Genomic DNA, 27097 nt, shown 5'->3' on the forward strand with positions numbered 1-27097 from the left:
TCTGATGGTATATGTGGATGGGCATGGGGTCTTGTGAAGTCCACCTCCATCCGAGCACAGGAAATTCAGAATTAAAACACAGGATGTCTAGTATATAAGCACTGTAGTAGAATGGGGGAATAAGCCTTTCAGTGACGCGGGTTTTGCTTCTAAAATCAAGAACTGCGGTTGCTAGCTTATCTGACAGTATAGTTGCCCAATCCATTATTTCACTATTACATGCCGCTTCCATCAAAGGAACCATTTCTATAGTGAAATTTGCAGAATCGTGTAATCCCCACAATCTACACATCATTATCCCAGCATAACAATAAGGAGAACATAGAGAATCAACGGAGTACTTACCCGAAGATTCGTGCTTGTGTTTTTCCGGATTTTGCCTCCAATCCCGAATGGCTTCGGATTCAATTTCGTTCTCTTCTCTGAATTTCTCCAGGAATGCCTTGTTGTACTTCTTCTCTGGTACAGGCAAATGATACATTTGCCTTAAATCATTAGGTTGAAATGAACCGAAGATTCTCCCATCTCTGGTGCGAAAGGTTCAGTCTGTGATTGGGATTTCCTCGATTGCCCACCTCACTACATCCGTATATGGGAGAATTTGTTCCCGAGTTGCTATCCGATGAAGGAAAGAGTCGGCTAAATCCTTTAGAGTAGCATCAGATTTTCGAGTGGTATCTATTGTGGCTTGTACTGCTGTCACCTCGGGTTCTTCGGCCTCAATCAAATTATAGGTACTTTGCCAAGTAGTCTTGCCGAGTCCTAGACATGTAGTGTCGGATATCAATCCTTTTCTTTTAGCTCCTGAATCAGCGGTGAGTTGTCCTGTGGCTGGAAAAGCGGAGGCTATTGCAGTTTTCTTAGACTTCCTCCCCATTCTGCTTAAATCTACTGCTTCGGAAGAGTTCTGCAAAGGAGTGAAAATGAACGTAATACAGAGAATTGGTAGCGCAAACCAAATATGAGCGAGATATATTGATCAATGCATGATGAAGGATTAACTTAAAGTAGCCGCGGATACAATCAGTAAAAAGATTTTTTAGACTTACTATTTCATTAAATGGCCGTTATAACCTGTCAATCCTTTAAATGCCCATCATATCGTTTATTGGCCGAATGATTTGTTTAAGTGTGCCTTGAAAGTTTTGGCGGTTGAGCGCAGGTGAATTGCTATTGGGAAGATAAGGCCTTTAATACGAATTAATCGTAATATCCCTGCTTTAACAATTCTTTGAAATTCCCGCTTTTGGCTTTATCGCAATCGGTCGTCGGGGAAAACTTAAATCGTTATATTGGTTCTTTTGGAATCCCCGATTGCCGATAGCGAAATCGCATCGCATCGGGAGTATTAACTGAGCACTTTGAAAAGCATGCATTTGTATATCTTTGATCGCCGATTGCGATATCACATCGCATCGGAGCGAACGGGAGTTTATCGCATCGCATCAGAGCGAATGGGACTTTATCGCATCGCATCGGAGCGAAAGGGGCTTTTGTTATGCTAACTTGTTATTGCCGATATCCGATAGCATTTTGCGTGTTGTCGCGTCGGAGAAAACCAATGGGTCTTTAAGTTATGCCTCCTTTGTCATTGCGACATGCGATCTGGCGATCGCTTTGTCGCAATGATAAAAGATTACTCATTTATATATTATAAGACCAATTAATTGGTTTATCAAAAAGGTTTTGTAATGTTTTCATTTTGTTTTCGGACCTTTTTGAATACTTCTAAGTTGATACCAATTAAAATAAAAAGGGCCCCATTTCATATTATAGTTTTGATAATAAAAATGATATGAAATGGGGGGTTGTTGTAGAGCACAACAGGATGAAGCCCAAGGAGGAGGAAGGGAATGCAACCCTTGCATCTAAGGGGTAGTAGGAGAAGCAGAGGCAGAAGAAGGACGTCTCAAAGATCAAATTCTTCTAGTGTGGTGAATTTGGTCACTATGCTACACAGTGTCCTCTCAAGAAGAAGTAAAAGGACAAGAAGCATGATCTGAAGGTTCCATCTGCAAAGATCGAGGAGGAGGAGTTTGCCATGGTTGCCTAGATACCTCCAGGGGAGAGGTGGGTTGATCTAGTACTGTAGTTCGAAAGAACTAAAGATGGGCAGCATCCTTGAGGAGTCCACCTCTCAGATCAATACCTTGAAATTGGAGCCCACATCAGAAGTAGCAGGATGGACCAGTGTCAGTTGGTGCATAGGAGTGTCGAAGTGATAGTTGCAGTGGATAGGAGCACCAGAGATTGAGCAATGCAAAGCAGAGTCAGTAACAGCACAGAGGCTTTAGAGGGTCAGCGTATAGACTAGCAACAGTTAGAACTCCGACAACAGATGCATCATGCGGAACACCTGTTCAGTAATTTTGGATGCTTTTTTGTCGCTGATACAATAGCAGCAGTAGTTGGAGAAGGTTACAGTGCAGATCCAGTGTTGGCAGTGGTAGGGCCAATAGTAGCATAGATGCAACATTTGCGTAGTAGTTGATGGGCAGTGATGTTAGACATCAACAATGCAAAAGGAGATGTTACAAAGTGAGGGTAATGCTTCAGCATGTTGCATTACTAGAGCACATTCCTCGCTAAGAGGGAGTGTTGACTTTTGGTAGCATCGGATGTTCTCTAAGCCTCAAAATTTGTAAGGAGGCTAGGACACATGTATTCCACAATGCCTAGAAATAGTTTTGAGAAATTCCACACAGAGACAATTTTATTAAAATATTTATTTATTTTTAATAAGTGCCTAAGTCTAAACTTAGGGAATTAAAAGAATTAAAGGGTATTAATCAAACAGAGGGTGAAACTTCTAGAAGAAGACAAAGATCGAGTCCAAATGATCTGAGCCATTGATTAGAATCTAATATGGGTCGTTGATTACTCAACTAGAGGATTATAAAAAGGACTATGATGGGCATTTGGAAAATATATCAGAGAGAAATCAAGAGATCGAATTTCTCAAAGAGCGCAGCACAACATTTTTTAGAGAATCGATCGAGGATATTTCTTGCAGTGAGGGGCAAGGATAGTTCGAGTTAGAGAGTTCCTGATGCGGGAATACATCACAGAGGAGGTAGAGAGAGATCCAGAAGAGGTGACACATAGGCCATGCTGGGTAGTGTAAGGCCACACAGAGACAGTGCATAGCTTTAGAGGGAGTCTAAAATTCAGCTGGGAAGTCGAGTTCCAGAGCCAGAAGCCAGGGTGTGAGACCGGAGAGCCAGAGAAACGAAGCTCCAGACAACAAGAGATCCAGGAAGAGGTGATGCAGAACCACAGAGAGTCTGATGCAGAACTGTGTAGGATGACATAGAGACTACGCAGAGACAACATGGGGCCAACCATCCAGATCCTGGATCAGTGTCGGATCGCCAGTGATAGTGTGAGGTATTTTTCACTAATTGTCTGCTAGCCAGATTCTCTATATTGGATAGCCAGTAAGGCATCCAAAGATTATATTCAGAGAACTATTGCTTAATAATATGAACCCTCAATTGATGCACCGATTTTCGTGCATTGGGTTTTTTCGGGGACATTTGTCCAAAAACAACGGTGTCACTTGTGTGTGCTATTTGTTTCTTGCTCATTTCTTGTTTCCACATATTATTTAAATAAGAGAAGGCTGCAGTGTATTGGTTTTGATATTTACTGTAGAACACAATAAATAATTTTTTCATTTATTTGAGAAATAGAAGAAACTTAATCAGTTGATGCAGTAGTAATTTGGGGATTCCGAATTTTCACAAATCAATCATCCCCGAAGAAATCATAGGTATTCTCACAACACATAGCCTAAGGGAGAGATCATTCTCATCATAAGGAAATATACATAGCATCCATTTCATATCAAAGCATATCCTTAACCACAAGGTCTCATAGCACATAGCCTAAGGGATGAATCATCAAATCAAAACATCTCCTCGACCACAAGGTCTCACAACACACAACCTATAGGAGGAATCATCAATGCAATACATCTCTTGGACCACAAGGTCTCATAGCACATAGCTTATGGGAGGTGATCCATAATATGACGCTATGTAATCAGTGCTCCCTCTCTCTCAGAGAGGGGTTCTCAATAACTCCAAGTTGTTCTTTGAAATAATCAAACTTCATCCAGGATGACAACTTTGTCAATACATCAACGACCTGCTTATCAGTAGGAACATATTCGATCCTCACGGGTCCTCTCTAGAAAATATTTCAGATGTAGTGATAATTGACCTCAATGTGCTTTGATATGTCATGGAACAACGAATTCATAAAATATTTACACAACTTTGATTATCACAATATATAATTGTCAGCTCCAACATTCGATCAAACAAACCAGAGAAGTTTCAAATGAAGTTGTTCTCTATTACCTCTTTCAATGGGTGTAATAGGAACTCTTTGAGGGGATGATTCATCCTATGGTACTCCCATGTAATCATTAAATATTGCTAAAAACATATGTGGGTGGTTCTAGGGGTGAAAATATAGGGTTAACACATTTTTTTTCTACAATTCCAAGAGCACCATTTACGAGTTCTTCATTAGTCCAATTGTTTGATGTAAGCAACACTCGAGCTCCAATTGCAATAAGTAGCTCAAGTTCCATTTCTTCCACATTTGTTTCCATGTAGTTTCTTTTTCTTTTGTAGCAACACTTGTTGTAATGGGACAATAAAGGGCTAGTATATATCGACGATGTATTATGTTCAACATGCCATGGTTGGTATAATTTTTTTCCCAATAAAGCACTATCTCATCAGTTGTCTGACTTATATCTCTGTCAAATTCATGAAAGGTCATGTATAATTCCAACCTAGACCAACAAAATTAAACAAACTTTTCATATTCTCAATTGGGAATCAAGCTAAATCGAGGGAAAACACATACAATAAATGCATTCGTGTATGGTAACCATGCATCCCCATGTCGAAGTTTTTCATATGACCATGATTTTGCAGCATATATCAATTAGGTCGCCTGGTATATGCATCAAGGGAATTATCATTGTCAACATTGTTTGTATCAACCTGCACTTTTTTGAAAACCTTCATACCAACATTTAGAACCACAAATCAATGCCTACATTCAATAAAAGGGAGCTCTAGAAGCAAATGGCATGTCTCTTGTGCACCTATATCCATGTCAACAACGATTTCATACAACAAACTCTTGTGTACACAAGCCGCTAGTTCATTTAAATTTTTAATAGAAGAGACACACATAACATATGATGGAATGATTTGTATCCCTTTTTCAGATTTTGTAGCATATTTTTTTATGTAATTAATGGTGAAACTTTTGAAAGAACGGGTTTCTAATCTATACTATCCCTCCACATCATCAATATTCCACGATTTTGTATTCAATCTATCATCATTTTGTCTTGGTTCATACATTCTTTCTCCATTCTCATAAACATAAATTTTTTACTCATCACATAGATCCCATGGTGCCTTATATCACCATACCAATCTTCCTACCTTCTTTCGGAGGCAAGATATTTCATTGCAGGTAATGTGATTCTTAACACAATTAAGAAGCTCTTCATAAGAAATCATAGGATCATATTGAAATATTTGTTGTGTGTTCTTTAAGAAAGGATGATCATCAACATTGAGTCTAAACCACCATTAAAATATTCTTTTGCAAATATTACTTGCGTAGGATCATCCTACTTCAATGCATCCATCTTCGGAGCATATTTAACCATATAAATCCATGCACATGTGGATATCCACAATGTTGCCACTCATAGTGACACCAACAATCTGTAGCTCGATGAAAATGCTCAAAAATTTCATCTTGAAACAATGTATTCCTTAAGTGCATATAATATGAGGATTATCAATTACGTTTTGACGTATCCATTTTCTTACTTTTTCTAGATCTGTAGGACATGTTCCTCACATTAATTTATGTAAATATGGCCTTTTCATATCTATTGCACTTAATGTAAAAAATATTGTAGGGAACCTAGTTTGTTCAACCAAGTCAGATAACTCAACCTGACACTTATTGCAATATGCACATGTGCCTCTTAGTATAGTTCCAAATCACATTAATCTTTCTCCAAGTCATGATTATGGAATATTGTGTAAATGTTCTCATAACTCCTCCACTATTGTTGGTAGATTTGTCATTTTCTTCTTTACAAGAATTGTAAAGGAAACCTAAACCAAATGTCTCATGATGATATTGAGTAAAAAGTATCTAAATCATTGATTCCTTTCAAACATATTATCACGATATCAAAGAAGATGTTTTTCATACTCATGAACATGGACAGATCTCTTTTGTGATTGCAATCAATTTGCTTCACCCTTTAAGAACAATGTTGGAAATGAAATATCGAATAATCCCACAATGTTATATTCATTAATTAGAAATGAGCCAATGCCAATCCAGCTAAGCACTTCCTCTACATCAAGGTTACATTCCTATTCTTTATGGTTCTCTAAGAAATCTCAAATAATATCAATCTCTCGTCATGCATTTGGAATATTTGTTGCAAAAGAAGATTTTGTAAGCCATCTAATGCATCATCAATCCCTGTAATCCTTCCAACATTGCAAATTTAGTGTCAATATCTATCTCTTCCAAAGCAACTACATTAATCATATGTGATACATCTGCTACAATTTTAGGCAACTCTCCAAGTGCATTATTCTTAACTTAAACTCCATAATAATATGGACCATTCTCAATATCATATTATAATGCACACAATAAAATATATTTTCTAATAGTAAAATTTTAATTTGATCATTTTCCACCTTTTTTCACACAAAAATCATCAAATCCAAGTCTTTAATATGTTTGGGTAATCTCATGGCAATATTAGTAACCTCTTGTGGAAACTAATGATGTGTCTTCTATATTTGTATTGTCCACCTATTGAATGCATAACCTCCAAAATTAGACTTGCATGTGCTATCAACATCTATTCAACTTGTGTCAGTGTTATAAGAACTTCAAGCTATCTTCCTAGATTCATATTGTTATCAATTGAAATATATGATGAGTTCCTTCTATTCTACATCTGATACACATTGGACCTGTATTTATATTAAATACATAAATTCTAACATATGACTCTTCACACACATGACACATTTGAATTTGAGTCAATCAATCAATCCTATCACAAAATTTTTGATGTGCAGTATGCATATTAGTGAAATTTATAGGTTGATCTTGGGCATAGATATCTTTTAAATATCTTTTTTTAAGTATTTTCTTCTGCATCTTGTACCATAATAGAGTTGGTTGAATATATATATATATATATATATATATTTGATATGCTCTTTGTTTTTTAGCTTTTCATTTCCTTTGTTCTTCATGCTCTTCAGTTGTCATTTCCTAAACCTTTTTTTGTCAATTTCTTATTCGTTGTGCATTTTCTTCTATTTTGCATTGCTCCCTTCTTTGTCGATATGGTCTTTGATATTATCTTTGATAAGCTCTGTGTTGTTCAATTATTTCTTTCATATTTTCTTGTTGTTATTCACTTTTCAATTATAGCATCTTTCTCTATCAAATTGCTCTTACTTCTTCATTTCTATTCACTCGTCGTTCCTCGTGCTCTTCAACTATCATTTGTTGTTCCTTTATTTGTTGATATGATCTTTGATATTCTCTTTAATATGCTACTTGATTTTCTCTTTGTTCTTCACTTTTATTCTTCTTTGATATTCTCTTTGTTAGCCACACATTTCTTCTAAATTATCTCTTTGTTGTTGTTATTGTTGTATAACATGTTTCCATGTCTGTCTTCTTATATCCTCAACATGCACATCATCCATCTAGTTATTATGAGAGGACATGGTTACATGAATTATTGGAACACATAAATTAATGCATCTCATCAATAATTACATTGTGTATACACTGAAATAAATGAATCAAGTGCATTTAATAATATACGATAGAAATTAACATTCACACATAAATCACCGCATTTAATGCAAATAATCAAAATTAACATCTACACTAAAATCAATGCATGTAGACCCCTGATGGGGTTGCAGACCGAGGAGAATGAATATCTGGGACAAAGCGCCTACCACTTTATGGTTTTAAGAGCATTAATTAGAGGGGGTGGTGAGGCCACCCCTGTGCATGCAAGAGCGTGCGATATAATGTCCCCCCGTTACCAATGATATATGCAATTTGTTATGCATACATACCTCTCTCTCTCTCTCTCTCTCTCTCTATATATATATATATATATATATATATATATATATATATATATATATATATATATATATATATATATATATATGAAACCTTTGAGAAAACAAATATATATCGCTATAATTAAAAATGGATAACAAATGATATATCACATTTATCTCAATATTGATATTCGTCACAAATTTAGTCGACAATATAATATTTAGAAAAGGATATAAGGAGGTTTAAAAGTTTATTATGGGCTTGTAAATAATTGTAAATCAATGGACCTTTCCATATGGAATAAGCAAACTTTTCTTTAAAACTCTCATCACTCCTATTATCCTATATGAAAAGATATGAATGTGAGGTTTGGGGATACAATATCTCTAGACGATTGTGGAGAAAGATAACGTAGATCCAGAAGAATTTTATAACTTCCAATATCAAAATTAAAGAAAGCACACCCTATCCTATCATCCTCATAGAAGGCACCTCCCCCCCGTCTAGAGCACAACTATGATGAGTTACCTAAGGAAAAGTCAAATAACATGGAAGGAAAGAGGCTTACCAAAATTTCTTCAAAGCCTAACCAAAACCACCTTAAACTCAAGTAGGGATGGAATAAATATGCTAGGTCTTGTCTAAATCATTAGGTAGGAAAGGAATAGATTATATGCAAAATTAAACATATTTTACATCTAAATTTAAGGAGAAATTGTGTAGTAAAAAAGTAGAGAATAAAATCAAAATAAGATACTAGAAGGAAGTGATCAACCCTAATCTTGATGATCAAAAGCATTTCTCTCTTTTGACTAGTGTAAAGAAGAAATCAACATTTCTAAAATAAGAAGCAAGCTCCATAATGAAACTAGGCATTAACAATTCCAAAAATGTCATTGGGATGAAATAATCTATCATCTTTGTAACACTAAGAGGGTTGAAGATTAAAAACACTTTATCCTAGAATGTCCTACATATGCCCAAATTATATCTCAATTTCAAAATATTTACCACAATATCAACATTCCTAACCTTCTAACTCATCGAAGCTATGGTGATGTGAACTAGGTGGGCATCAAGAGCCACCCACATCTTACATTGACTGAATAGTTCTTAATCTTCTTGGTAGCTTAATGGTTTTTTGAGACCCAAATGTCCAAGGCCATTTTTAGGCCCTAATTGGTGCGTTTTGGCCATTTATGGGGCTATGAGATGCTAAGGTATACTAGCCAAAATATGCAATCCTTGAATAGTTCTTTCCAATGCGTTACTATATGCCTTAAATATAAATTGTATACATAAGTGGCACATCTGGGAAGTTGATGCATCATCTAGCCACCTCATTGTTGGCAAGCCTTTTGGTGCTTCATATTCTAGGGTTAAGATTTTGGACCTTTAGGATTATTTCTTTATGTTAAAATACCATTCTTTTGGCCTCTTGTAATAGCTTTTAACAATGAGAAAAGCCCAATCTCTCTCTCTTCAGAGATAAGCTACGACCATTCTATCCAGTCCATGTTTTACAACATTTTTCTATTTTATTAAGTGATAGAAGTAGGGTTTTCACTATATCACTATGCTCTCTACTATATCTCTCTATATGTGTTCCATTTTCTTTCCTACCTTTCATTTCATTACTTTTATAACCCATATAAATGGTATCAGAGAAATCTTGTTCTCGTTATTTTTCAGTGCACATCCCTGATGAGGTCAAGGTTTATAGAGTTTGGTGTCAAGCCAGTTTCACTTGGGAATGATTGATCTCACCAACATAATTACCTTCCACGGGGGAAGAAAGAGAGATGACAAACCATGATATATTATCAAGTTGTTTCTCAAGGGAGTAATTACATGAAAAATGAATGAGGTGATGGATAATTTAGCCTAGATCCTTCGATCACTGCCAAGGATGGTTGAGGCACCTTCAAGAAGCAACAAGTTTTGGGATGAGAAACCCTTCAAGGTACAATTTGAATTGATATCCCTGTATTTAAATCTAGATAGATGCATATGCTTTGAGAAATTTTTTTAATCCCTTCCCCATGTCAAAAGTTGGTGGGAATGTCACTCAAAGATAAAGAACGAAGATAAGCCTACAGTACTGAGGAAGAGACCCACTTGGGTGGCCTTTGTTGACACAATTAAGGCAAAATTCTACCCCCCAGGAAACTATGATGACTAGACATGAGACAAACAACTTTTCAACAAAAGAGACAAAAAAGTTCTGAACTACACCAATAATTTCCATACCTCGTGCTCAAATTTGGGCATAATAGACTCCAAGAAACACCTAGTTCTGAAGTACCATAGTTCCCTACATAGGTACATCCAAATGGAGATGATTTTCTTGGACATGTGTTCATTAGTATCCACTTATCAATATGTTGTCAAATCAAGTATAAATTTAAGCAAAGGACTAAGTGGGAATTTGGCTTGAAAAATCCATCATAGAATAAGCTTACGAAAGGTTGTCTTAACTCATATAGTTAGAGATAGAGCAACGCTATCCAACCTCAAGAAAATTGGTCCAAGTTTCAAGAAAATAAGGTAATGAGAATTCAAATAAGGACACTAGAAAGTGGTGTCAATTCCACAAAATCCCTTAGCACAACATTGATGAATTTCACTTGAAATAGTCATTGTTGTTGGAAGCTAGATCACTACTAAGAGGGCGGGGGGGCGGGGGGTGAATCAATAGTGAAGGAACTTGTAAAAAATTTCTCCAAATTATTATTCTTTTAAACAATGCACAAACTGAAGCACATAAGAAAAGATTAGAGCGTCAAACACAAGTAAAACCATGAAAGAAATCAACACAATAGATACACATATTTATGGTGGAAAACCCCCTCCAGGGAAAAAAACCACCCACTGCTGCTGCGTTGCTCAAATATTTTATTAGTCAAACAAATTCTTTACATAGCGACATATATGGCTACTATCAAATGTATACTCTTTCTCATGTGGATCTACAGAATACCATCTGCTGAAGACCACCATGATCAACGATCCTCACCCAATTACTTCTGAACTATCAATTGAAACTCTGATCTGCTGGAAGCGACCATGACTAATGAGCCTTGCCTAGTTTCTTCCAAACTATCCAACCACCATTGCATTGAGAAAACTACTCACTAATATTGATTTTGTCATAGTCGTGCAACTCCACTCGTCTATGTGATTCTCGTTTCATACATTTTCATACTGGAATCGAGAACTGCTCAACATGAGCACTACAAAAACATATCATCAAAGCATAATCAAAATACAAATCGCACCACAAACTATAATCAAACTCTCCAAACAACTTCTTCACACAAACTGTAAAACAATCTCCAAATACTCTTGCAATCAAGCTTTAATCTTCTCCTTACTAGATGCACAAAAATATCGGTTGAAACATACTCCATCAAACTGCTACTACAACTGCAAACTGTTTCAGAATATTTTCATAGACATTTCACACAATTTTCACAATATTCTCCAAACTCATACTCACTCCACACTCAAGAGAATCAACCATACTATCATTGAGCTTCCTATAATATATAGATGAACTGAGGTGCTCAACTCAATAATTATGAAGAACTATTTAGCCCCACAACTTTGTTCATATGATTGATTTGACTTGGATTTAGCTCATTGACTCGATCAAGCCACTAACTCCACTTGCCTTCTGATATTTTCAACTTTGATTAGTTTCTGGAGGCCCCATGAACTTTTTAGACTATATGTCGAAATGTTCTGAACAAGAATGCTGCCATAATACAAATATTAGCTGAAATGCACAAGGATTCCAGAGAGAAACTCGTGAAAAGCCTTGGTTGCACGCACAACACTACACAAACTCGACTGGAACTCCTTAGTCACTCCCATAGGTCTGTTTTCTAGTGACTAGAGCCTTTCAGTCACTCCCACAGGCTTGGCTCCATGCAACTAGTGTAGAGGATAAGTAAAACTCAAACCAATTCAACCCATACCACTGCCAAACTTCAGGGACAACTTCATCATCTTCTAAACAAACCTCTAAGCCTCTATTACCAGTTTTCAACTGATGACATAGGCCAAGCACTCCCGCAACAAATCAGTGACAAGTATTCCTTAGTCTGCCAGCCTTATAACCAAGACCAACACCTCCAGCTCGTCAAGCAGCAACCACAACCTGTCTAAACACTTCCAACACTTGTAGGAACATCTCTAACTCTTATAGCAGCATTTCCAACTCCTGTAGCAGCAACATCATGTCATCCAACTACCTACAACACTAGTAAAGGCACCTTCACACATACAACGTCATCTCAACACATGTAGCAACAATCCAATGTTTCCATCGCATGTAGAAGCATATGCAACACCTGTAGCAACACTCTAACCACCTGCAACAACAACATTTGTAGTCAACACAACATGTCAACCTCAATCCAATCATCACATGTGGAATCCATCTCTTCTCAGCAACAACAACATCATGTCATGATCATGTTGACATCAATGCCAAACACCGCAACAACCAAACACTCATCACACATGCATATCATCAGGTATACATAAGGCATATACTGAACAACATCATGACCTTATTAGCATAAATGGAAACACTACAATTCCAACAAACTCCCCCTTTGGCATTGATGTCAACCTCAATCCAACATGTGAGGTTGATCTCCATATACTATCCAACATTGAAGTTGCAACTCTGAAGCTTATCTCTATCCATCCAAATTCTCTCCCCCTTTGACATCAATGGAAAAGGGTCATGCCAACACTGAATACAATGCCAATAATGTGTTGGATGAGAGAAGGACTCCCCCTGTCATACTCAACACCATATTGATGCAGACCGAGAAGTATCTCCTAAAGAAATTAGCAGGTGAAATAAGGAAACCTGCGGCTAGCAAGTATCTACCTAATGTCATGCAAATTTTGAAAATTGAACATGCTCCCCCTAAGCATGTGATGAAGCTAAAATCATACACTCTACATGTTCCAATAAGCCTCTTTTCCAAATGCAAGAGACTACTCCTCATGAATCATGACTCTAATTGACTTTGGACAATGTTATCCAATCAAGTACAATACAGAGAATGCTCCATGGAGAAAATACATGGTTGTGACAAGTACATAGGACTAAGAAATGACTCCTCTATAAGCACACCTATCACCAACCAAGACTTCTATGGACCCAAGTTTACATCATGCACCCAATGTAGTGGGGCTACATCAAATATATACAAAATGAAACATGACCTGGACTCCCGTTGACACATACATAGCTAATGGCAAGACATGCTAGACACCATGGGTCTCTCCATGAGTAATACACCCATTAGAGGATACAATGATAGTACATGGATTAACAAATTCACATAAGTGTTCTCTCTTCTATACATGCCCAAATCATGAAATAATATCAATACATGGCATATGCATCAAGTACAAGGCCTTCGTGAGAAATGATATGAGATTTCTATATATAAAAATGACATTAGAGGTACTAACAACATCATATGCTAGTACATGTTCGCTCAACATCTTGGCCATCACCATCCCAACAATGAAGATCCTGTAGTAAATCATGAAATCCACTAGCAACCACCATGCTCCACATGTGAATCAACAACAATATCAACTAATAGAAGCAACATGACAATATGTCATAGAGACAACAACAAATACATCCTCATCATCACAAATCTCATCAACGATCAACATAGTATACCATCAACTAAAAACATGAGAAACACATCAATAGGTAGCAACAACAACAATAGCATAAGATATGTCATTATAGCACTATTTTTGGCACTAAACTCATCATCTCCTCATCATAAGTGAGCACCATATCACCAATGACGCACAAGAAACACATAAGTGAGAAACAAATCATCAATATACACCAACAACAACATAAGATCTAGTAATAAGATATTGTGAGAAGCAAATAATTTCATCATGACTCATTCACATGAGTGCACAATATCTCATCCATCATCATGCATCAAAATATCATGAGAAACAAAAATCCTCCTCCTCCTATCTCATACATCCAACAACACATGAGAAACAACATGATATTTCTGGAATAAAAATCATGAGCCATAAAGTGCACACTCTAGATGAACCCACTCTAACACATTATCTAATCTTCCATGGAAACTACGCATGCATGACAACACATGACATAAATATCATCTAGTAGAATGATCATCATCAATTATCAACTATGTCACACAAAACATACGTTTTTGCTGCTATATGGAAACAACAACAAAATTCCTTTCCTGCAACACATCAATGTCAAAACTATGCACAACATGCTCATCCATAGCGAACACAATGCCAACACTCTGCAAATCCATTAGGAAGCACAAATTCTCCAATTAAATGTGTGATCCTCCATCACACCTTGACCATGTGCATAAGACAATCATGTGGTTGCCATACCTCCAAGAATATGATAAATACCTCATCATGCAACTGCTCCAAAACCATCAGTAACAATATAATTGATCCAAATGATAAATAAACTTGAAGAAAGTAGATCAAAAATCAAAATACACTTCAAACCTCATGAACTCCCCCTGCACTCATGCATATCTAAAAATGTCGATTTGTATTCATTCACAATTTTTTATATGATTACACACCCAAGAATCTACATGCAATTCAAGATGCAACAATATTCTCCCCCTGAGACAATGTAAACCTCAGTTTTTTGTGGGAGTCCCTTGCTACTCTTTCATCCTCCAAAGCTTCATTTGTTGATCCTTCTTCTTCTTGTGCAGTTGGCCTTGCATATTCTCCTCTATCTGATTCGATATCCTAAAACAAATGGGAATTTTGCAATCCTTGGCCTTATGACCTATATTGTCACACACAAAACATCTTATGTAACCAAGGAAAAGAGGAATAGGCTGATATATTCTATTGATCCGGTTTATCTTCCTTTTATGTGCCCAACAATCAATAGTCCTATGCCCAAAATCATTGCATGAGAAACAACAATCATAGAAAGGACTATTATACCTGATGGATGGAGATCTTCTTTGCATGTAGGCTTGATCAAACTCTTTTGATGAGAGAGTTCGATCTCTCCATTACTGCGAATTGTTGTTATGTGTCCATGAAATCCACAGTTATAACATATACCAATTTTATTCTTCCTCCTTGGCCTTCTTTGCTTGCTATTTTTCTTCTTGCATGGATCTTGATTCTTATATTTCTCACTGCTACTGGATTCTCCAACAATTTCAGATTTTCTTCTTATTGCTTGAGCACTAGATCTGATTCTCTCTAATTCCTCTCTTGCATAAATTGCTTCAGCCTTCAATTTTTGATACTTATCCTCCATCTTCTTGTACTGCTTCCTTATTCCATTTTCGATTTTTCTTTCTTCTTCCAGCTGAGTTTTTAGATCTGGAATTTGTTCCTTGAATGCACACTGCTTTTCATTAAACATTTGCAACAACATTCGTTGATATTTATTTTCAGCCATGAGTCTTTGAATTTTTGCTTCTAGTGTCATTACCTTGGATTTCTCAACATCTTTTCTATCACTAGAGCTTCCATCTTCTTCTTTTGAGGAGGATTGATTCGTCACTACAATAAGAGTAGAACCCTTTGCATGGTTCTTCAATTTTGAAATTTGCAATTTTCTTCCAAGATTCAAACTTTGCAACCTATCCAACATTTCCTTTGAAGTCTCACCATGCTTCACATACACTTACTAGATATTTCAATTCCATGCATAATAGTATCTTTAGCTTTATCATTAAATTCATCTCTAACTCCATATTCTACTGACAAAAAAATATTTTCATAAAGGGATAGAAAATATGAATCCAAATTTGCTCTCCATGTTGCAAATTTACCTTTATGAAGCATTGGAATTCCTTGCTAATCCATTTCGAAAAAATTACAAAAATATGCCAAAAACTCCAAGGTCCACTCTCCAGGATCAAGATGCAACTGAGATCCTGGCTCAGATACCAATTGTTGGAAACTATATCACTATTGAGAGGTGGGGGGTGAATGAATAGTGAAGGCACTTATAAAAAATTTCTCCAAAATTGTTATTCTTTTAAACCATGCCCAAACTAAAGCACATAAGCAAAGATTAGAGCATCAAACACAAGTAAAGCCATGAAAACAATCAACACAATAGACACACATATTTCTGGTGGAAAACCCCCTCTAGGGCAAAAAAACCACCTGTTGCTATTGCGTTGCTCAAATATTTTATTAGTGAAGCAAATTATTTATATAGAGATATACATTGCTACTATCAAATGGAGACTCTTTCTCATGTGTATCTATGGACTACCATCCATTGAAGGACACCACGATCAATGATCCTCGCCCGATTACTCCTGAACTATCATTCAAATCTACAAAATCCAATCTGCTAGAAGCCACCACGACCAACTAGCCTTGCCTAGTTTCTACCAAACTATCCAACCACCATTGGATTGAGAAAACTGCTCACTTATATTGATTTCTCCGGAGTCCTCCAACTCCACTCCTCAGATGTCTCAATTCCTTCAAATCATCTTCATCAGGCTCCAAGTCTATCTTTCCACAAGCTACAACTTCATGGAATCTGGATTCATATATATGCTCAAAGGTGTTTTGGTCTATACATCCTTTCGTCAACTACTCTGTCGTGATCAAAACCCTTTTGACAGCTTGAAAAGTAGTTGTTATCCTCTTGTCACTATATGTGAAGGAAAATTCATTGATAAATTGAGTTGCCATACAGTCCCAATCATTGATCTGTCTTCTTATCTCTTCCTTTACGTACCATGCCTTCGGAAATGTCCCCAGGGTGTGTACAAAGTTTTGCACCCACAATTTCTCTGGAATTCCTTCTCTGATCCATATGGCATTACAATCTTGTAGGTGTTGTCGAGGGTTGGAGCTCCTTTGATACTTAATAAATTGTAGGTAGTCCTTTGAATACCTGAATCTAGCCCTCATTATTGTCTTAATCTCCTGCAATTGTTTGAGATGGTTGTCGTGAGATCCCCACCACCTTGTTGGTGTATCTTGTAAGGCGACGTCTAGTAATGGTATTTTGTGTACTTCAGAAATAGTTTCATCAATTTTCATTAAGAAAATCAATAAAATAACCCATGCCATTGAAAATAGGAAATTCTCGTACCTCAGTACCAACCCAGTTGATACGGTGGATCATGGAACAACGCCTGGTGTTGATCTCATGTCCACCCTACTACTAGTCATCACATGCTGCTTCAAATCCAACCTCTGAGCTCTGAATACTCCTCTAGTTGATCGATCCTCCTGTCGTTGGATTAATATAGTCTTCTCTTCTTCCTGTCATCATCCGGTATAACTGATCCAACAACTCAGGTTCTTCTCTGTCATCTACTGGCTTAGTGAACCTTGGCCCTTGGTAGGGGTCTAGGGGCTGGATTACTCTAACTCCCTCCACTTCAAAGGTCATCATATTCTCCTTTAGATCAATTATTGCATAATTCTCAAAAGCCCAGTATATTCCAAGCAATGTCAGATAGGGGTCTTTGTCCCCCATAATATCTATTACTTCAAAGTCAACATAAGTTTTCACCCCTACTATGTCAACTTCTACATCTTCTAGCCTTCCAACTAGGAGTATACAATATTGATTCACCATGCGTAGCTGAATTGGAGAGAATACCAACTTAGGCCTTCCCAAGGCTTCCTAGGTTTTCCTCGGCAAGATATTCACATCTGAGCCCAGGTCTAGCATTGTATCCTTGATCTAAAAACCTGCAATCTGAGCATCAATTCGAAACTCCCTCCATTTTCTCTTCTTGTTCCTATGCACCCTCCTGGAGTGTCTTTCAGGTAAGCTAGAGGAAATTAATCCTTCCTTGGCTGCCCCATCCTTGAAAATAAATTTAAGACTTTCCCGCAATTGTCCAAGAATTTAATCGTCATTCACAATCTGCAAAAACAACCTGAACCATTTTAATATGGGTCGATTATTGAGTTGTGATACATTTGGGATCCTAGCTTTTGAAAAACATAGTTTTTCTCCTTGGGGCTGACCGCTTAGAGTCAATTTGTTAAAAGTCTCTGCAACTTCCTTGTAGTACTGCTTCTGCTGGTCAGAATCATATGAGCACTTTGGTGAGGTCGGCTTTATGATTCTTGGTTGTTCAGCGGCTCCAAATTCAACTCTAGTCTTCTTCCCTCCCTAGGTGACTATATTAATGTTTGAGAGGGGAGTTGTCTCAAGTACCCTTGGTTCAACATTGATTAAATTTGCTCCCCTTTGGTAGTTGCACTCTTCCCATTTGGCAATCAGCTCTGGATAGTCTTCCATTGCATGTGTGTTGACCCTGCATTGAGAGCACCAGGGTGTTCTAGGTGGAGGGAAATATCTTGTGACATGCCCCTCCTGATCACAATTGTAGCAACGAATCAGACCTCTGCCTCCTGTTCTTACCCCCTTATTCCTCCACCTCCTCATCCTCAAGGAGTCTCATTGATCCGATAGGCAGATCAATCCAATCGATCAACTAGGGCATCTAGCTCTCTATGCTAATCAGTGTGGTGGTTTGAAATTCAATTAGTTTTGTAGCGTCTGTAGTTTGGCCATCCCTCCATATAGCTTCACATAGGTACCAATGATGTTCTACGCCCTCATTCCCCTTACCAGAGAACTCAGGATATCGGGTAAAAGATCCCACCATGTTTGATAAAACTAGTGGGATGAGTATAAATCATTGAGAACCAGGTTGTTATGATCCTTGGAGACCTGTACTACTGTTACTATTTCTATTGCTAATGGTACCAGCTTTGTAGGTGGCGTGCACATTGTGAACCTTTATAACTTTAATTAACTTAGACAAAAATTGATCAGGGTTGTGATAATGTACTTAAGGAAGGTTGGGGGAGGTACTACTTGAGTTGTTGGGCAACATATCGCTACTCATGGGGGACACATCATTTTCGTAAAATAATCTTCTCATAGTGAAGTGCATATCATCATCCAAGCCTTCCTTAGAATCCGTAGCACTGGATCCATTTGGCATTCTCATCTCCACTGGCAGGTTGAAATCTCTATTTATCTTCTGAACCTTTGTCACTGTAGCGGTCTCGGCCTCACTTATTAGACCATTTTTCACTCTATCATTATCCGTACTACTCCACAAATTTAGTCAAATTCTTTCTCTTTCTCGTTCCTCTGGACTTCTTAACACCACTCCTGCTTGGTGTAGCTCTTTTTTCCTTCATTCAATCTCTCGTAGAGCTCTCTCTTGCCATTCTTCATCTATTTGTGCTCTCTTTCGCACCCTCAAATCTCTAGCCTTCTTAAATTCATCTGCATCCATTTCCCCATTCTTTTCATAGTGCCCAGTTAGGTAGCATGCCTCCCCTTAGGCCCTTCCCCCAGTACTGGGGCTTTAAGCTGCCATGGGTGGATTTGGGAACACCAACAAGTTATCTTCTTCCATTAGAATTTTATTCCACAACGAGATTTCCTTTAGCAGTCACTCTCTCAGCCCTAACTTGAAAATCGCCTCAACCTTAGAGAAATACTGACGTCCCTCTACAACAAACTCGATAATGTATCCTTCTAAAATAGTCTGCATCCAGAAGTCAACAACCCAAGTCAGATCTATATCAAGCTGGTGCAATCGAAGAAGGTCAACCTGAGTCCAATTATGAGTAAATCGTCTTAGGATACTAGTCTATTCCTTAATTTGTAGCCTCCAAAACAAACAATATAGGTCCTCTAGAAACTTGCACCAGAATATCTCGTACTGATCGCTCATAGGCTCCACATACAAGATCTCTTCCTTCACCTGCTTCACACTTCAATGGAGGAGTTGTGCTTATTGAAAGGAAAATTTCTCTACTGCATCATGCCACCAATATTGGAGATCTTTATTAAAGATTCTAGACACCATATTCCAGATCCCCCTTTAAAATTTCAAGCCCCGACAACAGAACTATTTCTTGGTGAAAGACGATGAACGGGTTGAGACACTGGGTTTAGGCACAAGGGCCAACAAAAGCTCCATTGTAGTCTATTGTAGCGCCGACATTTTAACCCTATTCACAAAGAATAAGGCATCTCACTCAAGGCACACTGCAACCTTACTTCTTTAGGGCACTAGAACCAGGCATCGGGAGAAACCACATGGAAGCTATCAATACTTAGTAAACCCAGAAATAGAACATCATAGGTACAATCATAACAACTCAAGCATTCAAAGGGAAAATATACTATGCATGTGCATTCATAACAAAATTTTAAAAGGGCACATAAAGTCACATAATAAGACTCTCATATAACCCTACAACTTCTTCTTCCATTAGTTTCAACAACATTACATCAATACATCCAGCTTGAAGGCCTCATCAAAAAAACAAAAAACTAGCATGACAAGATAATACATGACAACATTTCGGTGCACTTCTCACCTCTCTCTCCTTTCTCGCCTTTTTCCTTCAGCGTTTTTAAACACTTAACTCGCTTGCACTGTTGCTTCTCTCTCACATGATCTGCCTTTACCCTTTTCAACTGCCTCTATTGATCTGTTGTGTTTTCTTCTTTGGATGTTAGTGATCCTTTTAGCTCGGCTGCGACTGCATGAGCCCTGATTTCTCTGGTGGGTCCTCCATAACTGTTAGTCTTCAGCGGGTCCCTTCTCCTTCTCCGACCGTCTTCTCTGCGATTTCCCAACAATTAACTCTAGTCAAAATGTGGTCAACATGAAAACATGTCAAAACTTAACTCTCGAAATGAAGGACCCAACACTTTTTACATAAAATATACAATGACATAAGTACAAAGATAATTATGAAGACTGAGCCTAATTACATTTTCTAACAATAACCTTAAATTCATTCTATTTTGGAGACATTATTTATTGATTTTGATATGCTCAAACAAAAAACATATAACATGGCTTTACCTAATTATTTTGATAAAAAAACACTTACGAGTATGTATATTTCTTAAGAAGATACAATCTATTGAATATATAAATATATTTATGAAACTTATTATTTTTGGGTAGGTGTTATATTCTTTGCATGACTATTTTTATGTGTTGTATGTTGTGCTGGGTACAACGAGGATCATAGGGCGGAAATCCCTTGTTGTAACATTTTCTTGTCCAAGAAATGCTACAAAAATTTTCAAATTTTGCCATCTTCTTTATTGGCTAGATTCTTGGGCACATCTTTTTTTTCAGAGTGACCCAGTTAAGATTTTGATCCTATGGCTCTTTCTCGTCATTTTTCTCATTCCATACTTCATTCCCGTATTAGAAATCACCATTTTTCTCCTATTTCCCTCATGATCCTCAAATACCTCTTTACCTTTTTATTTTAATTATTATAAATCATTTGTATTTGTTTAATAGTTTTATAAACAATTTATATTCTATAAAATATTTTTAAATTATTAATAAAATATTATTTATTATTTATAATAAATTCTTATTGAAAACAAAAAAAATCATCAATATGGAAACACATCAAAATTTGTGTTTCATAGTCCATTCCCAAGATCTACATGTAACCATGTTAAATTGGCAACTAGGGCCAAACTTCATGTGGGTCATCTTATTCATGGCTAATAATATTTTTATTGGATTCCTCTCGTCAAGAGGTGTAGGATTGATCTAAACATCATCCGATTCCGATAAGTATTTATGGAGATATGAATTTATTTTGAATATGGAATTATTATCAAGCCGACCTACAACTCATGTAGGCTCAGAAGCCCAACAGTTGCATCTATTCAAACATCAAAGTTGTGTATAAATACAGGAGGACTTTTCCTCATTTGCATTCACTCATCTCATCACATCTCTCTCTTTCTCTACTGCGTAGAAAAGAGTCTCTTCTCTACTGCGCAGAAAAGGGTCTCTCTCTCACACATGTGAAGCTGGAAGTTGTTGAAACTAAAGCTGCAACTGCAGATCCAAACTTTGACCACTGTGGACCATCAAACCTCCTCTTTTGATCTTTGTTGTAGGTTCATCTAAACCTCCTCTGAAGGCTGCAACTTTTGGTGGTGGAATCAAGTTGATCCGACGAACAGTTTGCGAAATGTCGACTACCCTAGTTTGAAGGAAGCTGATGAAACCGAAGCTGCAACTGCAGAAGTGAAGTTTGACCTACGTGGACCAAAATATCTCCTCATATGATCTGCGTTGTAGGTTCATCCAAACCTCCTCTGAAGGCTGCAACTTTTGGTGGTGGAATCAAGTCAATCTGATGGATGATTTGCGAGATATCGACTGCCCTAGTTTGAAGGAAGCTGCAACTGCAGAAGTGAAGTTTGACCTGCGTGGACCAGAAGATCTCCTCATCTGATCTATGTTGTAGGTTCATCTGAACCTCCTCTGAAGGTTTCAACTTTTTGTGGTGGAATCAAGTCGATCCGACGGACGGTTTGTGAGATATCTACTGCCCTAGTTTTGATGATGAAGCCGCTAATGCTGATGTTGCTAATCTAGGGTTTTCTACTGCTGATATAAATTAGATTTATTGTATTATTTCTCTCTGCTGAATTATTGAAGATAAAAGAAGATTTGATCAAAGGGTTTCCCCACACATTGTGGGGTTTGTCCCTGGCTAGCCGCCACATCTTGTGTCTCTTGTCTTGGCTTGTTTTCTATCGATCGTTTAATGTTCTATCTGCACTTTACTTTATGTACATGTGATTGCTAATTTGTGGAATATAATAAGAAAAAAGAAGTAAATTGTTATAAGCATAGAACATACCATAACTTAACATGGTATCAAAGTTGAGGTGAAGACAAATCCCAAGCAAGAGCAAGAGAAATCACCGAAGAGAAGATTGGTAAGGCTGTCCTAAAACAACTATGGGGTCCTCAACACTCTTTCCTGCTAAAGACAAGCTCCGTGAGAAAGCTGACTATCACGAATGGAAGATGTCTATCGATCTAACCCTAGAAGATCAAGGAGTGTTGGACCATGTAAGAGGCAATATTGTTGAGCCTCCATCAAATGCATCTACTGCTGCCTAGAACAAATGGAAAAATGGAGAAGTCAAAACAAAGAAGATCATCCGAGACTCTATCGACAAGCACTTGGTGGCCTACATCTATGAACTGGACACCTCCAAGGAAATCTACGATAAATTGGTGAGTTTATTTAAATTCAATGATGCAAATCAAGTTTTGTTTCTTAGAAATAAGCTGAGGGAAATCAAGAAGGGTAAAGATGAGAGTATGCAAGCATACTTCTTAAGAATCACCGAGATCAAGAACGATCTCCTATCTATTGGGGAGACTATTATTGATAGATAAATGGCACTCGTGACTCTTGGAGGATTACCATATGAATGGTATGTGTTCAGGACTACTCTTCTGAACAATAATATAATTCTTGGTTTCGAGGAATTAATGGCTAGATGCATTCAAGAAGAAACAAGGGTAGAAGAGCAAGAAATGCCCATGCCTAAAGGTCCTGCTGCCTTTTCTTCTCATGCTAAGAAAAGAAATAATTTCGGGGCTAAATCAAAAGGAAAGGCTGGACCTAAGGGTGGAAGAAAAGGACAATGTTACATCTGCGATAAAGCAGGTCACTATGCAAGGGAGTGCCCTGATAGAAAGGACTCACATCGGGACGATGATCAAAATCCCTCTGATGGCAATCAAAGGAATGAAAAATTCAATAGCAAAGGTAAGAGGAGAGTTGGGAATCAAGGAAGAGGACAACCATTCAAGAAGGCGAGAAATTCTAGGATGTATTAAATGCACCTGACCTCAAAAAGAACCTGAAGTCCATCTCGGCAATAGAAAACAAAGGCTACTAGGTAACCTTCAACGATCGATGGCAAGGTACGTATATGGAAAAATAATGTTAAAGATGCCTTTACTCTTGGGTTTCGAGTTGATTCTTTATATCAGGTCGGTGGAAGTCCGCTAGGTGTCATGTCTTGTGACACAACTCTTCAGTCTGAACTTTGGCATCAGAGGTTTGCCCACCTTCATTACAAAGCTCTACCTGATGTAAGACAGATGGTAACAGGGATGCCCGAATTCCAAGTAGAGAAAGAAGGTGTATGTTCGGGATGTGCCGAAGGAAAGCTCAAAAGGGGACCATTCCCCTCAAGTCAAAGCAAGACCTCCGATATATTACAGTTGGTTCACTCAGGCATATCTAAGGCTAGTATTAAGAGGAAGACTACTACACCACATACTCCTGAGCATAATGGTGTGGCGGAAAGGAAGAACCGTACGATTGTGGAAGCTGTCTCTATGGGTAGATGATGTAACAATGCCTAATGTGGAGGAACCCATGGATCCTATTTATCCACCTGAGCCTTCCTCTTCTAGGAACAGGCCTTCATGGTTTAGGGGGATACTTGATGATGTTGAAGGACATGTTGCACCTCGAGGAACCTTCTGTGAAAGTAAGAAACCTAACAGGTATTAGGGATACCCGACCGTCATGAGCACGATCATACAAAATGAGCCTTCATCATTCTCAGATGCCGTCAAGCATCAAGTATGGAAGGATGCTATGACCAAAGAATATGAGTCTATTATGGAGAATGATGTCTGGGAAGTAGTTCCCAGACCCCAGGACAAGACAATTGTTACTTCAAAATGGCTTTACAAGATAAAGCTACAGCAGATGGAAGTACGGAATAGTATAAGGCTCGTTTTGTTGCTCGTGGTTTCTCCCAGAAGGAAGGTATAGACTATGATGTGATATTTGCACATGCTGCTAGATATAAGACCATCCACTTGATCATAGCCCTTGTGGCTTCACAAGGATGGAACCTACATCAGAGGGATGTCAAGACTGTGTTCTTGCACGGTTCAATCAAAGAAGAGGCCTATGTGGAGCAACCCGAAGGATTTGAGATTTATGATTGAAAATCTCATGTATGCAAGTTGAAGAGGGCTCTCTATAGGTTGAAGCAAGCACCCCGAGCATGGTATGAGAGGATCGATAGCTACTTGATGAAGCTGGGATTCACTAGGAGTGAAGCCGATCCTAACCTTTACCTTAAGGTTGAAGATGACAAGCCTCTCATACTGGTGTTGTATGTGGATGACCTCTTTCTAACAGGTGCATACCCTCTCATTCACAAATGTAAGAGGGAGTTGGCTTCTGAATTTGAAATGAAGAACCAAGGACTTGAAGTGTGGCAGAAGCCAAGGGAAATTTTCCTATCTCAAGGAAAATATGTGGTGAAGATTCTGAAAAGATTTGGTATGATGGACTGCAATCTTGTGACTACCTCGAGGATCTTAACTTTCAAAAGTTATTTGGTAGTGATATCGGACCAGATTTGGGAAATGCCTCTGAGTTTCAAGAACTCATTCGCGTTGATGTTCTTGGTGAATCTCCGTCCGAACATATGTTTTGCAGTTAGCATTGTGAGCTCATATTTGGTTGAGCCTCACTAGATTGGTGCCAAGAATCTTCTGAGATGTTTTCAAGACACAATCTCTCATGGATTGAGACATACTGCCTGAAATATGAAACTGCATGATTATTCGAATGCTGATTAGGCAGGTAGTGTGGAGGATCACTTGAGCACTTTTAGTGTTGTTTCTCTTTGGATTCTGCTTCGATACAATGGATGAGTAGGAGGCATAAGTCGGTTGCCATAAGCAAAACGAGACCAGATACATATCTACGAGTATGATCTCGTATAAAGCTGCCTGGTTGGGGAAGCTCTTCAGTGAGCTATTTGAACACATACCACTGTGATTTTCTATAACAACCAGAGGTAGGATTTGATTATTGAGGAATATTGTATTCGTCGATTGCTCCAGCAGATAGACATCATCTGGGATATGGTAAGTCGATGAGCAAGGAGGCTCCATCACATTAAGATGATGTACAGGTCGATACACCTTGTCAAAGTCCCAAGGAAAGATCTAATCTGTGATTTTCCCAAACGACTTGGAGCCGTCAAGAAACCCTTGTACAAGGGTCCTGCATGTTGCATAGATTGAGCTCTGGCAGCTCTGAGGGCTTGCGGTTCTTAATGGAGCAACATACGACCACAAGGTGACTCACCCTCCCCTAGTGATGCGCACTGGAACAAGATGATTCGCTCTCTTGTGAGACAAGATGATTCGCTCTCTTGTGGAACAGGATGATTCGCTCTCCTGTGTAGCAAGATTGATGTGTTCTCCTGTGAGGCCTGGATTGATGTGTTCTCCATGGCGATTATAGCAGGATTGATGTGTTCTCCTATGAGGCCTGGATTGATGTGTTCTCCATGGTGATTGTAGCAGGATTGATGTGTTCTCCTACGAGGCCTGGATTGATGTGTTCTCCATGGCGATTGTAGCAGGATTGATGTGTTCTCCTGTGAGGACAGGATTGACTAGTTCTCCTGTCGAGTCATCCTACCCATGCAGTCTGTGACTCATGGGAAGTACCTCTCATCTGATTAATGAGCAGGGAAATGAAGTTAGGGACCATAGTAGTATTGATGGACGCATTGTTGTATCTACCGTACTCCCTACGCTAGGATGACCTCCATTGATCTAGGATCAATGATACTAGTCTGGGACCAGTGGTAGGAGTGGTACATTCTATGACACTAACTTCGGGTCAGTTGAGACTGGTCTGGGACCAGTGGTACGGACTCTGAGACTGACTTTGAGTCAGTGGAGGATGTTACTGGTCTGGGACCAGTGGTAGGAGTTGTACATACTATGACACTGACTTTGGGTTGGTTGAGACTGGTTTGGGACCAGCGGTACATACTCTGAGGCTGACTTTAAGTTAGTATGATACATCCTCGATCATTTATTCTTCTTCATAATTCGGACAAAAGTAGAGCAGAACAAAACAAAGCAGAGCAGAGCAGAACAGAGCAGAGCATTACAAATCAGTATAGGGCAGAACAAGACAAAGCAGAACAAGAAAAATAGAGCAGAGCAGGGCAAGGGTCAGG

The sequence above is a fragment of the Pinus tabuliformis genome, chromosome 6 (genome assembly GCF_031772625.1).
Source record: "Pinus tabuliformis cultivar Carrire ecotype Pingquan chromosome 6, CPIR1, whole genome shotgun sequence".
Classification (NCBI taxonomy): Eukaryota; Viridiplantae; Streptophyta; class Pinopsida; order Pinales; family Pinaceae; genus Pinus; species Pinus tabuliformis.